Below are 13759 nucleotides of genomic sequence, written 5' to 3' on the forward strand. Positions count from 1 at the left end.
ATTTAGTTTTTACGTGAATTTACATAATATAGCAGGAACATTCATTTTAAATGTTGTTTTATTATGGGCTATCCTAATAATTTGATAGTTGAACATTATATAAACATGATGCAGATTAATTTCATCCTACCGCAAATAAAGAGAAAATATTGTTGATATGAAATCAAATTAATAATATGAAACATCCTATGCTTTTTTTGCACTGTACGGTGCATACAAAACGCGTTTTAAATTATGCAAACTATGCCGTGTATTAAATTGTAATTTCACTAACGAATAATAACTGCTCCAATAGCCGTGATCGTCTAGTGGTTAGGACCCCACGTTGTGGCCGTGGTAACCCAGGTTCGACTCCTGGTCACGGCAGTGAAAATCACTGTCATGGTGGAGATTTATTTTTTTAATTTTTTTCCTATTTGTTTATTAAATATATCACACGACGCCATGCTTAATATTGTCCAATTAAAAAAAAGTTGTGAAATATTTTGATTATATTATATTCAAATGAAAAAAAAATATGTCACGACTTCTCGTATAAATAATAGCAGACGCATTCATGAAATGATAATATGGAGCTACTAATTTCATGCTGAAAAATTAAAGAATTCGTTTATCACAAATTATCATGTGACTTGAAAAATTATTGTGTAATATTAAAAGAATGCCGGGAAACTTAAGTCTCCATATAGAGTATAGGAGAACTGAGAACCGTAGAAAATATAATATGCATATATATATGAGTCAAGAAAATTTTGTACGAAAATATTACATAGAAACCATCAACAAAGGGCTGGAAAATGGGTACATATGACTGGATTTGATGTAGGAAACCTGTGAAGAAACCAAGGCTTGAGTTAACGCCGTGAGATAAAATACAATAATAATTTATATGCAATCATCTATAAGCAAAAGGATATTACATACTTCTCAGAGCCAGTGTGTTACAAGTCTGATTTTTTGAAAAATTCAGGAGCTAAATTATCTTATCTTTCGTGGCCGATTCACTATTATTTGAGTAGGTATATTCAACATAAAAAATTTAAACCATAAAGCCGTAACTACGTTAACATTGACGGCATATAACATCTTAAGTTGCGTTTCCCCGGAATCGTTTTATTTGGACTTGAGATGTGCTGGCCTTTATGTACCTACATAATAATATATTACTAAATAAATATCGACTCAATTTGAAAGACTTTTTTATTTCTATTAATTACCTATTATGCAAATTTACTGATGTATTATAAAAATACTAGAAACCATTGACATATTGTTGAATTAACAAAAAAAAAGTTTTTAAAGCATTACAATGAAGTTCTGCGACGTAAATGCCAGTTCAATTATGAATAATTAATTTTTCATGGTATTTTATATTTAAGATGTAATACTAAGCTGATATCAAAACAATTAAATATTAGAATTTTCTAAACATAATATCTACAATGCAATCGCTACAAATAATAAGAATCGATATATTATAATTGTTCCATACTCACATACCTAAATCATGAAATTATTAGCCCTTTAATCGTAACGTAACTAATGTCTGTATTGACACAGGCAATTTGCGTCCAACATAGGAGAAATAAGAAGCATTTAGTTTTTATACAAAAATACTATTTAAAATATACTGAACAATGAGCTTAGCCATATATAATAGAATCACAATTACTTAGGTTATGGTAAAACACATTAATTACTATTTGAGTGTGTATTGTTATTTTTTGTTATAATCATTTACCTCCATTAATCATGCAGTTTATGCTGCTGACTTAAAATATGTGTGCTTTATCTGTTGGATAACTGCCTCCCCAATCTGAATCTCTTGACCCTGTACATTGAGTTGGCACGTTATTCTGCAGAAGTAAACTATTTCGTAAATCCAGTAACCTTTTCGTATATGTTTTGGATGTTTTCTTCCTCTTGACTAGATTTGTATAATTATTGTCTTTTCTTTGAGCGATATATCCAGCTATATATTTTAAGTTTTAAGCAAATTACATCGCATACCTTTGTCTGTTCCTTTACCTTATCATCCTATACACATTACGTATAGCATACAACTTCACACCATGCCTTCCATACTCATGAGACAACAACTAATAATGCTATGTAATATAAAGTATAGAAGCATTACAAGAAATTACATTTTTTTGGAAAGCATATGGCTTGAGGACATTATTACTGTGGGCAAAAAAAAATCCTCGTTTTGTCGCTAATATTTAAAATGCCTTGCTAAGTTTTGATTTATCGTAAGCCATTTTTACATTTTTGCGTTAAAAAAATTCACGAATTTTCATGTTTTTTCCGCTTCCAAGGAAAGAATGTGACCAAGAATCTCATTAAAAACGAACGTCCGTTTAGTCAGCTAGAACGAGTATCTCAATATATTTCCGAAAACCTTTTTCCAATTCGACAAAAGAAACTATACTCGTTCTTTAATATCGAAATACAAGCATATTTATTCCAGTTAATATACATACCTATTAATAAAAATATATATTTATAAATCGCTGATAATATCATTAATAAAAATGTAAAATTCATGAAAGCGTAATGTTTGGAGTACTGGACCGCCCCCAATATTGTAATAGATTATTTTGTCACTGCATTAGCATCTACTAGAATCAAGTATCTGGGTGTTAGAGTTAAGTATGAGAAAATTAAACGTGACAGAAAAACGTTGTTGATTTTAGGTTTTTAAAAACATTCAATATCTTTGATAGGTTAATTAAAATGTTATAATAAAAATAACAACACAGTTACTTTAAAAAATAAACTTAAGTATTTTTGCACAAAACATATATTTTTTTTATTTAATTTCATTTAATAGTTTTTTTATAACATTTTAACTCCCCCTTGTCAAAAATATATTAATATAATTACAGATATGAAGTGTCAATGTTAGAAATTCGACATTTTGTAAGGTTTAACTCAATATTCAATCAAATTATCGTGTTTGAACAAAATCAAAATTTAATTAATATAACATTATTAATGTATCGTAATTTTGTTATGCTTTATTGGAAATGACATAAACATAATTAATTATTTATGAACTAGGTTTTACAGAAAGCATCAAAATAAAGTAGATGTATCATTTAATTTAGAACATATTATTTTTTTAATTAAAGGAAATTTACGAGAAATCAATTAGGTATTACAAAACAAACACTCTTGAAAGGAAAAATAAATTCGCTGTTGTTATCGGATTTTTTTGTATTTAAAACTAAAATGAAAGAAATAAGAATTTACAAAAGTAACAAATAACTAATTCTTCTTTTATAATTTATTCATGTTCGCTCTTTAGGTAGAGCATCCTGTCTACTTATGTCGTAGTACCATATGCCTGAATTCGGTCGGCTTGTAGAAAAGGCAGACCAATTAAAGCCTTCACTCAGGCATTTGTAGCATGTGCTAAAACACTGTCTCTTCGCCTTGGGTGTAATGAGGTGATGTTTTTATATTTGTTATATTTGTTATATTTGTTATTATATAAATCATTTGGTAAAAATGTATGACACTAGTGGATAATTATCAAAAATGATCATTAATTACTAGGAACTCTCGAAAACACGGAAAACTGAAAAATTTAAAATTCCGGTACGAAAATTTTTCGTCAGCCGTTTCTATTGATAATTATACATTTTATTCATTAATCAAAGTGAAAAAATAATTGCGAACAGTCGTTTATATAAAATAGGTATGCTCAATAATATAGATATATCATACATATATAATAATTATATCTTTAGAGTTTTTCACGAGGATTGGTTAGCAGTCATTCTCTAAATACGGGATGTTAAGAGCGGTTAATGCTTTCCCTCAGTTGAGGCATGGTCTAAAAAGATCGTGGCTAAGCGATGCGCGGATTGCGGGTCGCGGGTGCAAATGACGCATGCCGAACGGAATATAATTTGTCATATAAATCCAACATGCGTCCATTTAATGTTCTGTTTATTGTTTTATTAGTAACAATAATAATATATTCACTGACATGTTTTCTTTTTCAAGTAAATGGGTAACGTTTTTAGTCATCTTTACACGATTTAAGAATTAATACCCTCGTTGCCATCACGAAATAAATTGACGTATTCACACCTCGACGTTCGTTCTCCGAATGCCAGCGAGTCCAAAATTTCGTCGCGCCTATAGTTGAAAATTATTTGCCGTTTCACTGATGTATCGCCTTAAATGATACGTCGATCCGCGGCTACTTTTAAATATTTAATTGATATACCTATCGTATATCTATATATTATCGTATATCTACCTATGCAAAGGTAACTGCATAAAAGATGATTAGGTCTTCTGAGCTTCGAAGTATCATCTGGAGCCGGCCTTTCAGAATGAAGCATTCAGAAGGAGTGTTAATAATAGAGATAATAATATTATAATATAATTTAATTACTTACCTATGTATCTAATAAATATAGATTATTATTAATTTGAATACCTTTATAAAATAATATATTTTACTAGTAGATAAAAGAGATTAAATTTTGAAAATTGTTTAAAAAAAAAAATACAACTTCGCCATGACAATGGTATTATCCATTGCCGTGACCAGGAGTCGAACCTGGGTTACCACGGCCACAACGTGGGGTCCTAACCACTAGACGATCACGGCTATCGAAGCAGATATCACGAGCGACAAGTGAACGAGTTTTATTCGATAATAATTGCTGTGAATACTTTCACTTTCCAAAGAGAACCGGTCCACTCGTAATAAAAGGTATTATTTATATTTTCGTAATTCTTAACGTTATAACGGTATCGTTTGTGTGACCTTGGCATTCTTATGGCCACACCCGAAATAACTGTAGTGATTTTTTTATATTCATGTTGACAGATTAAGTAAATTAATAATATGCTAGTCTCAATCTGAATCTATATTATAATATTCCCCTGCACTTGATTCGTTAAAATTTCAAAAACAATTTTTACCCATCTCAATTAGATAATACATTAATATTGTTTATACTTATTACATATCTATCTGTAATTGTGTATTTTATTAGAATATTTAATTTTATGAAACTATCGTTGAGATGTCGTGTTCTTTTTTTTCGAAGAATAAGCTGTCGAGAAAAACTCGTGAAAATGATTTCAATTTCAATTAATTTTTTTAACATATTGTGGAAATTACAAATTATAAGTTTAAGACGTTCACAACATGACATGAAACATTATTATAAAGAAGAAAAGAAATAAAAAAGACAAAAATGAAAACATAGGTAGAGAACGTAATAAAAACATACAAAAGCAGTGAAAATACAATTATTCGTCTATAGACGTTCAAAGAAGTACACCGAGTTTGATAAGAAGACCCTATTTGAAGAATTTATAAAATAGCGTCCACCTAAACTCACGCAAGAGGAATATATCAACACCCGAAGCAATTTGGTTGAACATAGTTATCGCCCTCCCGATTGGCATTACCAGTGGCAGGTTGGTTCTGCACGTTGGAAGAATAAATAACAATGCTCTCTATTTCTAAAATAGACAGGGGCACACAAGTCAACACTGCCCAAAATGGCAAAGTTCTCATTTATACCTCGTATAAGTCGAAAAAAATACGTAGCTAATAATGTAGGCGTAAATGATGACATTTATTAAGCAATTGACTGAGAATATAAAAATAATCAATTAATTGACATTTACAAAAAAAATAATAAAGAGTGTTACACATTTTAAATTAAATTTATCAAAACAATTCTAAAATTTTTGTGTAGGTATACATAATATTGTTGGATGGAAAACACTTATTCGGAAATTTTGCTGTATTTTCTAAATTTTTATATTTCATAATACGTGATAGGTTATTATGTTATGTTACTATTACACATGCAAAAATATGTTTACATTGCTTACCTAGTTATCTATTTAAAACTAATAATTTGCAAAAATAAGCAGGGGCGGCTTTACCTTAAGGGTTTGTAGGGACCATCCCCACATCCCTATCACGTCAAAATACAAGAATAAATGAACTATTTGATTTATTTTAACCCTTCTATTCTAAATCCCTCGCAATTTCATAGAGATATTTATTATTATTATACAAATAAATAAAGCAATACTTGTAAATTACCTATCTTATAACATAAAATATAATGATGATTACGCGGTATTAAAATAAATAATCACATCAAATACGCCCTATTTTACGGTGACACCTACCTATGTACAAATTAAAAAAGCTATGGAGCTAAGGATGTGAATATATTAGCGTTAGTATGCGCATACTGGGGAGCGATTCAAATAACCCCTAAGTGAGTAAAAAAAAAGCTCGCTATATGTCGTTGTTCAAAACCGATAATGGTAAGTCTATAATAATCATAATTATTAATTAAGTTAATATATTTTAAAGCACGCTTTTTAGATGTGATTGGGTAATGAGTCAGCTGATAATCATATTATTTATTCTGAAAAATTATTCATTTCCCATAAAATCATATAATTATAAGTAGCTTGGTACATTATGTATAATATGAGAAATTAGGTAGTTGTATATATTTAATAATTAATGACTAAACCCCACCACCAAGAAAGTCATCGAGCGGCCACTGAAAATAAGACAATTACCAATCATGTAGACATTTAGAAACTACTGGGATATTTCAGGATAAGTTTTTTTCGGTCACTCGATATTCACAATATATGTATAATACAAAATTATTAGAACTGTTTTGATAAATTTAATTAAAACATATATATATCTCTTTTATTTATTATTGGTAATAATGTTACCAAGGCAATTTCTGTAAAATAAAATTTATACAAAACAAATATCTACATAATATATATTATATAATAGAAATTAGTGCAAAATAATTTCAATTCGCTGTACCCACTCTTTCCGGCGTTTGTTAAGTACCTATATGATTATAAGTACCTCTTATCTCTTGCATACTAAATTATGCAGAGGGTTTGGAAGGTCCGTAAATATGTATGTACGAAAATCAGGGTTTATTTAGTATGCAAATTAATCTAGGTACTACTACAATATGTGTCTTTAATTTCACCAATGGATTTTTTATTTAATGAAATATATATATTATGTATAAGTACATCCAGCACATGTTTTATATCGTGTTTATATTGACTGTGGAAAGGAAAAATGGCGTAATCAACACAAATCAAATTTTACAGGAGGCACAAAAACGTTTTTGGTATGGTTTTCGATCAAAGTTAAAATACAACATAGACACCTTAAAATGGATGATAATAAATAATTTGGTTTTTATATTCCTAATCTGATATTAATTGTTGAGTAAATTAAAAAAATAACAACAAAAATGATGGTTAAGTCGTTTTTGCATTGAAATCGGCATTTGCAGCTTACATTCTTTGGAAACAACGTGTATTTAGTCGTCTACAATGTTATTATGCAATAAAACCTATTATGAAAAAACTGAAGGTTGCGCCCTTTTTCCTTTCTATAGTTGAATGATTTAGGACGATTGGATAAAAACATGTGAATTATTGCATTTTTTTGTGCCATTCATTATCAACTAATCTGAAATGATACAAAAATACATTTGGTGCAATATCTTTACAAAGATATTTTTAGGTAGTCTTATTTTTAGTAATTCCATTGAAATGTTCATTTTAAAATCAGCTTTCGACTATTTCGATTTGAACATAATATGTCTTAATTTATAAATAAATCAAAGATAATAAAATTGTGCATCTCGGAAAGCTGTGGCACAGCAGGGTATTCAATAATGTTACACGTATTACACTTCACCGTGAGCTGTCTGGTATAAGTCATAATATGGTCATTGAGATAAAAAAAATATATTTCTGGAGCATTCCAGACAGTATTGATCCAATTTTATTAGGTTCAGTAAGAAAATCAAATCAAGACTTGATACTTACACATAACTATCAGAATTTTATATTAATTATACGATACCTATTTTCTTCTGTCTCTCCTTGTACTCTGGTGGTTTTTATAACTAATTTTTTAAATGTCTTATGTATACATTATGTTGACGCCAATACTGTAAGGTCATCTATTTTCGATACAACATATAAGCGGGAACTGTGATACGGACAACTGCAGACGTACAAATTTTCAGACACGATTATAAAAACCAAATTTCATTAATAACTCCACATGCAATGGCAAATTGGGGTAAATATTAGTTCGATACCAATATTTATGATAAATATATAGCGAACTGTTGGATCATCCATTCAATTTATTTTGTCTTTCTAGAGAGCTTCTTAAAACCCTTTATGCACAAATGTCTCCTTGTGATAAATTATAAAAAAAACACTGAACTAATTACTGAAACATTGAAATTACACCTCTTTAGTAGAGTAAATATGATTATTTTTCATAAAAAAAGTATAGCATATTATATGTGTTTTTAAATCCCTGGAAATAAGAATATAGGAATTACAAACCTTAATATTTATAATCCCTATCATTTCTACCCCTTTTAATGGAATTCTGTCATTTATACTGACCGCATCCTGTGAAGTCATCTATTATTTATATATTTACGGTTTATCAGACGTAAAACTCAGTTATACCTAAAAATTTTAATTCCAGGGTTTAATTTATGGTTACTGTATTATCCATAAATTAATAAAAATTCTATTGTAATAATCCACGATCGTAACTCATTCCATTGACTATAAACTATAATTGTCGTACCTAATATTAAAAGAGACATTCCAATACATATTAGTATTCGTTATTTGTGGTAAAATAAATACCGTTTTTTAATGTCAATATCAATTTTCATCAATAACACATGGAGTATGTAATATTATATTATTTGAATCTACCCACATTGATAATTAGTCGCGTACGACCCCCACATCTCTTCTGCTTTTTAGTTGACATCATACATACACCTAGTTAGCTCTAAATTGTGATTTTAATACATGACCATTTGAGGCTATCGGTTTCAAAGTAGGTTGTCTTCATTTTTTCCCCCAAAATATTGATTTTGATTTTAAGTACTTCTCCATCGTATGTTCATATGCTATCACATTTAGTTCCGTTTTTTAGTAAAATAATATTAAACTGGAGGTTAATCGCAAAGTCGGTAATATTCGCCAGCTGCCATTTTTTATATATTTCGACAAACTTTAGGTATATATTATTTTTTTTATTAATTTTAATGACTTTGAGGTAATATTATTTTGCAACATAGGTTTTCTGATTATTTACTAATATGATTGGAAGAATTATGTTATTTGCAAGCGTAAATGTGCTTGGCAGGTTTTGGCGATTATCTCAAAAAGAGCGAAATATGGAGGTGACCGATTTTGAAATGAATAGCCTAATTTATAATCATAGCGGATATTTTAGGTGTTAGATATATTTAGATACGTACTTATATATTATATTTATGTCATGCCGGATATTACAATTTTCAAATATGTGCATTATTTCGGTTTTGATTTTATATGTGATTTTAAAAACAAATGAATAAAGTATAATATCATGTTGTGCCACTTGCATTATCCATTACCATAGAGTATAATATTCTATTACCTTACTTTTAGTAGTTAATTAATAAAATTCAATTGTTATATTATATGACAATAATATTACACTTTTATGTAACATTAAAAATATTTTTTTAAATCCACTATATTAAACAGCACACTTGCTCATATACTGAGCAGTACCAGGCAGCTAGTATTTTATTAATCATTATAGGTTATAGTATATAACATCTTAGCATAGATTATAATGGTTTACATACATATAAGAATATGTTTATTTTACAAATCACAGCGTAAAAGATCAAGTAAGAGTAATTATGTTTTCAATTTAATCCTGTGACAATCATTCAAGTGTCGACCTTTTTGAGGATTGCGTTAATCGGACGTAAAAGCAAAAGGAAAACAAGATTAAAACAAATTTTCACGACTTTTGTAATCAAAAACAGCGCTGCGCGATCTCGCAGCGATCCGTGATTACTTCTATGGAAATTTTAGACAGTGACTAAAATTCGAATTTTTATGAAAGGCGTAAAAATAATTTACAGTAATACAAAACATAATAAGTGACATTACAGTGAAATGGAATTTATAAACTCTAATAATACAGCTGACTTTGAAAAAATAATATAAGTGTTAAGTACTAACTTTACTATTAGTTAATTTCCTTGCAATTCGCTAAGGCGCAGGTGGCTGAATTGTTAAATCACATTGTCAAGAATCTGATGGGTGCAAGTTCGAATGCTGTCCGACGCCTACTTTTTTTCAAGTTTTTTTTCGTAATAAGTATGTTTGAGAGATGTGTCTTAATTATGTGTGTACAATAAAATATGTTACATTCTTAAATCTTGTGAATTATTCGTTCAATTAAAAAAAAAAAAAAAAATAGTTTAAAACGATATGTTATATTATCGCATATTCTTCTCATTTTTTGTTAAAAACAAAGAAGGATTCTACGTTTCTATTTACTATTTTCATTTTTTTTTTAATTATTGATAATTGGCGTAGATAATTAAATTGAGAGATTCAATATTCAAACAAAAACAAACCATATTGCTTTTACATGAGCTACGTTTTGTAACGTTATTGTAAGGGAAGCTTTATTTTTGTTGGCTGAGAGAGGAAAAACATGTTTATTCTTCCGAGTATGCAGACAGACACAAACAAAGCGAATAAAAACTATTTAGATACAAAACAAGCAAGGTTAAGTATAATTATTTTCCCTGGAATGGTTAGCCTGATTACCAAAGTGGCTAGAGCGGACTTAAGGGACGTATTAGCGGAACTTTGACTTCTCTAATTTATTATTACGGGAGGTATAACGAACTTTGAACAAAGAAATCCCTCTAGGTAATCTGCAACTATGAAAATGCATAATACATCTACTATGACTAACTTTGAGATATTTGATTAGCTTTTTACAAAGAATATTAAACCTGTTTTTTATGGTGGTTCTTATGAATATTATTATTTTTAACTTAATAATAAATGAAACAGCTGGGTCAATCATTTCGTCAGAAAGTATAAAAGTTAATAATGTTTATTCTTTACAATCGAAGTGTAAAAAATCAATCAATCTTTTCAGCGTAAATATAGCTATATTTGAATAGTCTCATGCCATATTAAAACCCTTATGAAAAAAGATATTAAAATTTACAAAGGTCTTCAGTTGCGGCGATGAGAAATAACGTGAAAATGAAGGTAAAACCACGTACTGTAAACGTCATACACGATTCCCCTTGTTGAATGCAGGTAACAGTAGGACGTTACTGTAAGACATATAAGGGATGTAGATGTTATTTGTTTAGTCAACTACCCCCGTTATTATTTTATATTCAGACGGTTGCTTTTGTATGTGACATGTGATATTATTATATAGGCAGTGTTGAAGGAAAACACGCGTGGTTATTTATATCATTTATATGGTACAAATACATTAGTGATATTACACGACAGATAGCATGAAGTTATATTAAACTATGTTTTTGAGTGTAAATGTTAATCATGATTCTTTTAACTTGATAATTTGGAAGGGGCTAAGTGCCCTTGTAACCTCTACATTTATATTGAAGGTCTCTACAAAACTGTCATTTTCGACTCGCCATTGTCTATGCTCTAAAGATGAGCATAGACAATAGCGTGTCATTTTTGGAGTTGGGTAAAACCTCTACAGACATTTGGACCAGAAAGAAAAAGGAAGTTAGATAATACAGTAAGAGGCAAAGTAACACAGAGTCTAAGCCAATGGAGTGAGTTTACGGGTAACAGAGGAAAGTAGGGACATTCTCTAAAGGCGGCCAAGAGTCTTCAAAATATCTACATTCATCCAGGATTATTGTGAAAAATTAAGATGATACATCTCACACATAAAATATATATTAATATCCTTCTTCTTTTTACTATGCATTTCACCCCAGGCTGGGATTTGGGTTCCCTGACAAATGCCTTTCACTGACTCATATTTCTCACCAGTCCTATATTATACTCGTAATTATTGAGTTCCTTTCCATGATGATCTGACTATGGTTCGGGTAAAATTTGAAAAATTCTGTGAAATATCTTGTATCAAATGGTATTCAAACACACGTCTGGCGAGTGCTCTAACGATTAACCTACGCAATAATTTTATTTCTTATGGATACTTTATAATATATACGTAAATAAGGATGTCTTTAGTTTCTCCCAGCAGATTTTTACTATCCTTGTAGTTTAAATCAAGGTAATGATATTACTAAATTTTGATTCAGAAAAGGTGCCAGTATTGCTCAATTTTTTGTATGTGACATGACATCTTTATCACAAGTAGCAGACAGGATTTATAAATGTAGCATTTCTTGTGTCATGATGTGAATCATACTTACTAAGAAGAATTCTAAATGAGAGCAAACATTGTGTGTATGAATCCCATAATTCTGTGGTTTTTTTATGTTGTCATGCAACCTGAAAAAGTATGCGCATTCAGTCATGAATATAAAACAATTAAACTTGATAATTAAATATAATATTTATTACAATTGAGGTGCATGCTAGGCATAACGCAAAAGGAAAAAAAAAGGAATGAGTGTATAAGAAGACAGACAATGGTTTGCGATTTAATAGAGTTCGCAAAAAACCTCAAATGGAAATGGGCTGCACGCATAGCTCAAAGAAAGGACAATCGTTGGACAAATTTAGTCATCCAGTGTATTCAAGAGATACTGATAAAGTTCTGCGGAAGTACGTGGCAATGCAACGCACATGACCGAGGGAAGTGGAATCAGCTTGGAGAGGCCTTCATCTAGCAGTTGATAGATTCAGGCTGATAATGATGATGATGATTTAATCCAATTGTAATAAAATAGAGCTACTTGTTTTTAAGCACACAATAATTAGATTGTACCTACTTACTTAAATATCTCAAAAAACTAAGAGTACAGTAAAACAGATATTTGCAACATCTTTTTAAGGAAATTCATTTAAACTTTGTTCATTCGAATATTCGCAGGGGAATTCCCTTACGCAAAGAATCTGGATGATTTACTTACCGAAGTAAATAAATTCTAGATTCTGTATTTAAGTAAGTATAACATAATATTGTGTTTACGTTAATAAGTTTTTCTTAAGAAAATTTATCAACGGTTTGAATAAAATATCAGAAAATGTTCTATGTAGATCTCTGCGAGCCTATTCCACAAGCTGGTGACCATATTTTTTTTCAAATATCTCACAATCATCTATCTACCTCTATTTCGCTTCTTAGTAATGACTACCATGCAAATTTCTGTCGGTCGCTGGTCCGTATTACCATGGTAATCAATATAATCTATCCAATTATTATAAGCATTTGAATGAAACCATCGTTAGTTGTAAGTTGCAGTATTCCTATATTGCTGGTTATTCTCATTTCCACAATGAAATGTTGGCTGACTATCTAATTTCACCTTTGGGACAGACATCGTTTATTCAATAATTATTTATCTATAAAATCTTTTATAGTAATTCAATTTGTATTTACTAGTATCAAAAATATTTCTTGATATTTAATTTTAATGTACCTACTCGCGCTCTGGCACTTGTCGCGGAATAATCATCTCGCCCTCCCATAAAGCTAAACATAATATCACTTAATATGTCTCAATGTAAAAGTAAAATAGACTTATTCATATAGATCTATAAGTGTAATTAAGTAATTGTGCCCAAACCACATATTTTGCACTTAATAGTACGGATAACTACGATCTACATAAAATATAAATATTTTGTAGATACAACATATTATTTACTGAGTCCATACGCATGATATACAATGACA

General features: G+C 29.7%; 2 non-coding genes across 2 annotated transcripts; one reads left to right on the plus strand and one right to left on the minus strand.

Moving 5' to 3' along the window:
* Nucleotides 1-294: 294 nt before the first annotated feature.
* Nucleotides 295-366, plus strand: TRNAH-GUG (transfer RNA histidin (anticodon GUG)). The gene has a single exon. It is a non-coding gene; the product is annotated as a tRNA-His (tRNA).
* Nucleotides 367-4558: 4192 nt separating this feature from the next.
* Nucleotides 4559-4630, minus strand: TRNAH-GUG (transfer RNA histidin (anticodon GUG)). Its single transcript has one exon. It is a non-coding gene; the product is annotated as a tRNA-His (tRNA).
* Between the last annotated feature and the right edge of the window lie 9129 nt (nt 4631-13759).

Source organism: Rhyacophila brunnea, unplaced genomic scaffold (genome assembly GCF_057557595.1).
Source record: "Rhyacophila brunnea isolate RB1 unplaced genomic scaffold, BYU_Rbru_1.0 scaffold_10, whole genome shotgun sequence".
Taxonomy (NCBI): Eukaryota; Metazoa; Arthropoda; class Insecta; order Trichoptera; family Rhyacophilidae; genus Rhyacophila; species Rhyacophila brunnea.